The sequence below is a fragment of the Oncorhynchus tshawytscha genome, unplaced genomic scaffold, assembly GCF_018296145.1.
Source record: "Oncorhynchus tshawytscha isolate Ot180627B unplaced genomic scaffold, Otsh_v2.0 Un_contig_217_pilon_pilon, whole genome shotgun sequence".
NCBI lineage: Eukaryota > Metazoa > Chordata > Actinopteri > Salmoniformes > Salmonidae > Oncorhynchus > Oncorhynchus tshawytscha.
This window is the reverse complement of record NW_024608963.1, coordinates 32,501-37,500: the sequence shown is the minus strand read 5'-3', so window position 1 is coordinate 37,500 and position 5,000 is coordinate 32,501. Positions and strand designations below refer to the sequence as shown.

Genomic DNA, 5,000 nt, shown 5'->3' with positions numbered 1-5,000 from the left:
CAAACAGACTGTTCCTCTCCTCCTCTCCTCTCTGTCTGTTAACAAACAGACTGTGTTCCTCTCCTCCTCTCCTCTCTGTCTGTTAACAAACAGACTGTGTTCCTCTCCTCCTCTCCTCTCTGTCTGTTAACAAACAGACTGTTTCCTCTCCTCTCTCCTCTCTGTCTGTTAACAAACAGACTGTTCCTCTCCTCCTCTCCTCCTCTGTTAACAAACTCCTCTCTGTCTGTTAACAAACAGACTGTTCCTCTCCTCCTCTCCTCTCTGTCTGTTAACAAACAGACTGTTCCTCTCCTCTTCTCTCTCCAAACAGACTCCTCTCCTCTCTGTCTGTTAACAAACAGACTGTGTTCCTCTCCTCCTCTCCTCTCTGTCTGTTAACAAACAGACTGTTCCTCTCCTCCTCTCCTCTCTGTCTGTTAACAAACAGACTGTTCCTCTCCTCCTCTCCTCTGTCTGTTAACAAACAGACTGTTCCTCTCCTCTCCTCTCCTCTGTCTGTTAACAAACAGACTGTTCCTCTCCTCATCTCCTCTCTGTCTGTTAACAAACAAACTGTGTTCCTCTCCTCTCCTCCTCTCTGTCTGTTAACAAACAGACTGTTCCTCTCCTCCTCTCCTCTGTCTGTTAACAAACAGACTGTTCCTCTCCTCCTCTCCTCTCTGTCTGTTAACAAACAGACTGTTCCTCTCCTCCTCTCCTCTCTGTCTGTTAACAAACAGACTGTTCCTCTCCTCCTCTCCTCTCTGTCTGTTAACAAACAGACTGTTCCTCTCCTCCTCTCCTCTCTGTCTGTTAACAAACAGACTGTTCCTCTCCTCCTCTCCTCTCTGTCTGTTAACAAACAGACTGTTCCTCTCCTCCTCTCCTCTCTGTCTGTTAACAAACAGACTGTTCCTCTCCTCCTCTCCTCCTCTCTGTCTGTTAACAAACAGACTGTTCCTCTCCTCCTCTCCTCTCTGTCTGTTAACAAACAGACTGTTCCTCTCCTCCTCTCCTCTCTGTCTGTTAACAAACAGACTGTTCCTCTCCTCCTCTCCTCTCTGTCTGTTAACAAACAGACTGTTCCTCTCCTCCTCTCCTCTGTCTGTTAACAAACAGACTGTTCCTCTCCTCCTCTCCTCTGTCTGTTAACAAACAGACTGTTCCTCTCCTCCTCTCCTCTCTGTCTGTTAACAAACAGACTGTTCCTCTCCTCCTCTCCTCTGTCTGTTAACAAACAGACTGTTCCTCTCCTCCTCTCCTCTCTGTCTGTTAACAAACAGACTGTTCCTCTCCTCTCCTCCTCTCCTCTGTCTGTTAACAAACAGACTGTTCCTCTCCTCCTCTCCTCTCTGTCTGTTAACAAACAGACTGTTCCTCTCCTCCTCTCCTCTCTGTCTGTTAACAAACAGACTGTTCCTCTCCTCTCCTCTCTGTCTCAAACAGACTCCTCCTCTCCTCTCTGTCTGTTAACAAACAAACTGTTCCTCTCCTCCTCTCTCTCTGTCTGGGTTTGTAAATATGTGTGTGTGTCTGGTTTGTGTGTGTATGTGTGTGTGTGTGTGTGTGTGTGTGTGTGTGTGTGTGTGTGTGTGCATGCTTCTATCTGTACACTTAGGGTTCAGGGTAGTTAACTGTGTTGTGCTACAGGACTGACTCATCTCATTCCATCTCTCCCCGTAGCAAAGAGTCTGCGTCCCAAATGCCTCCTCTACTCCCTATAAGGTGCCATTTGGTACAACAGGCTGTGACTGAAGCTGGGGTCACAACCCTGCCCTGGTACATTCAGTACATCTGGTTGATCAGAGTCCCACTTCTCTTCCAGTGACATCTACAGTACATCTCAAAGCTACCATCTCTTCCAGTGATATCTAGGGTACATCTCAAAGCTACCATCTCTTCCAGTGATATCTACAGTACATCTCAAAGCTACCATCTCTTCCAGTGATATCTACAGTACATCTCAAAGCTACCATCTCTTCCAGTGACATCTACAGTTCACCTCAAAGCTACCATCTCTTCCAGTGATATCTACAGTACATCTCAAAGCTACCATCTCTTCCAGTGACATCTACAGTTCACCTCAAAGCTACCATCTCTTCCAGTGATATCTACAGTACATCTCAAAGCTACCATCTCTTCCAGTGACATCTACAGTTCACCTCAAAGCTACCATCTCTTCCAGTGATATCTACAGTATATCTCAAAGCTACCATCTCTTCCAGTGATATCTACAGTACATCTGTCAGAGTGAAGGGGGAATGATGCTTCATTAAGGTTCACCTCATAGATAATGGACTCTATGGTACGTCTCAAATGGCACCCTATTCGCTATATAGTGCACTTGTGTTCATGGGTTCTGGTCAAAAGTAGTGCAAAAGTAGTGCAAAAAGTAGTGCAAAAGTAGGCAGTAGAGATGACCAGGGAATAGGGCTCTGGTCAAAAGTAGTGCACTATATAGGGAATAGGGCCCTGGTCTATAGTAGTGTACTATATAGGGAATAGGACCCTGGTCTATAGTAGTACCACTATATAGGGAATAGGGCTCTGGTCTATAGTAGTACCACTATATAGGGAATAGGGCTCTGGTCTATAGTAATACCACTATATAGGGAATAGGGCTCTGGTCTATAGTAGTACACTATATAGGGAATAGGGCTCTGGCCTATAGTAGTACCACTATATAGGGAATAGGGCTCTGGTCTATAGTAATACCACTATATAGGGAATAGGGCCCTGGTCTATAGTAGTACCACTATATAGGGAATAGGGCTCTGGTCTATAGTAGTACACTATATAGGGAATAGGGCAGCGACGAAAAAAAAAAACGACTCAGAAAAAGAGGGAAACGAAGCGGTCTTCTGGTCAGACTCCGGAGACGGGCACATCGTGCACCACTCCCTAGCATTCTTCTTGCCAATGTCCAGTCTCTTGACAACAAGGTTGATGAAATCCGAGCAAGGGTAGCATTCCAGAGGGACATCAGAGACTGTAACGTTCTTTGCTTCACGGAAACATGGCTAACTGGAGAGAAAACCAGCCAGCGGGTTTCTCCACGCATCGCGCAGACAGAAACAAACATCTTTCTGGTAAGAAGACGGGCGGGGGCGTATGTCTTATGGCCAACGTGACATGGTGTGATGAAAGAAACATACAGGAACTCAAATCCTTCTGTTCACCTGATTTAGAATTCCTCACAATCAAATGTAGACCGCATTATCTACCAAGAGAATTCTCTTCGATTATAATCACAGCCGTATATATCCCCCCCCAAGCAGACACATCGATGGCTCTGAACGAACTTTATTTAACTCTCTGCAAACTGGAAACGATTTATCCGGAGGCTGCATTCATTGTAGCGACTGTAGCTCCTGTACTCCCTGTTCACCCACGACTGCGTGGCCACGCACGCCTCCAACTCAATCATCAAGTTTGCGGACGACACAACCGTGGTAGGCTTGATTACCAACAACGACGAGACGGCCTACAGGGAGGAGGTGAGGGCCCTCGGAGTGTGGTGTCAGGAAAATAACCTCACACTCAACGTCAACAAAACTAAGGAGATGATTGTGGACTTCAGGAAACAGCAGAGGGAACACCCCCCCATCCACATCGATGGAACAGTAGTGGAGAGGGTAGCAAGTTTTAAGTTCCTCGGCATACACATCACAGACAAACTGAATTGGTCCACTCACACAGACAGCATCGTGAGGAAGGCGCAGCAGCGCCTCTTCAACCTCAGGAGGCTGAAGAAATTCGGCCTGTCACCAAAAGCACTCACAAACTTCTACAGATGCACAATCGAGAGCATCCTGGCGGGCTGTATCACCGCCTGGTATGGCAACTGCACCGCCCTCAACCGTAAGGCTCTCCAGAGGGTAGTGAGGTCTGCACAACGCATCACCGGGGGCAAACTACCTGCCCTCCAGGACACCTACACCACCCGATGCTACAGGAAGGCCATAAAGATCATCAAGGACATCAACCACCCGAGCCACTGCCTGTTCACCCCGCTGTCATCCAGAAGGCGAGGTCAGTACAGGTGCATCAAAGCTGGGACCGAGAGACTGAAAAACAGCTTCTATCTCAAGGCCATCAGACTGTTAAACAGCCACCACTAACATTGAGTGGCTACTGCCAACACACTGTCAATGACACTGACTCTACTCCAGCCACTTTAATCATGGGAATTGATGGGAAATGATGTAAATATATCACTAGCCACTTTAAACAATGCTACCTTATATAATGTTACTTACCCTACATTATTCATCTCATATGCATACGTTGATACTGTACTCTATATCATCGACTGCATCCTTATGTAATACATGTATCACTAGCCACTTTAACTATGCCACTTGGTTTACACATACTTATCTCATATGTATATACTGTACTCGATACCATCTACTGTATCTTGCCTATGCTGCTCTGTACCATCACTCATTCATATATCCTTATGTACATATTCTTTATCCCCTTACACTGTGTATAAGACAGTAGTTTTTTTGAAGACAGTTAGTTTTTTACTGCATTGTCGGAACTAGAAGCACAAGCATTTCGTTAGTTAACATCTAACCATGTGTATGTGACAAATAAAATTTGATTTGATTTGATTTGAGGGCTCTGGTCTGCATTGGGAATAGGGCCCTGGTCTAACTAGAAGCACAAGTGTATTTATAGTACAGTAATAATAATAGTGTGTATAGTATAGTAGTATAGTACACTAATACTAGTGTATATAACATCTAATAATAATAGCAGTAACCATGTGTATGTGACAAATAAAATTTGATTTGATTTGATTTGATTTGATTTGATTTATAGTATAGTAGTATAGTACAGTAATAATAATAGTGTATATAGTATAGTACAGTAATAATACTAGTGTGTATAGTATAGTAGTATTGTACAGTAATAATAATATAATATAGTAAACTGTGTCTGGTATCTCTCCAGTCCAAGACTACCTGTCTATTTCCTCGCCCGCTGCTTTGCAGGGTTTAACCTGAAGT

The 5,000-nt window shown here is 44.7% G+C and overlaps 1 protein-coding gene across 1 annotated transcript in view; it reads right to left on the bottom strand.

Moving 5' to 3' along the window:
* LOC121844050 (multiple epidermal growth factor-like domains protein 11) overlaps positions 1-5,000 on the bottom strand; it is a gene marked incomplete at its 5' end in the record, with an annotated part of 60,576 nt that overhangs the window by 32,319 nt on the left and 23,257 nt on the right.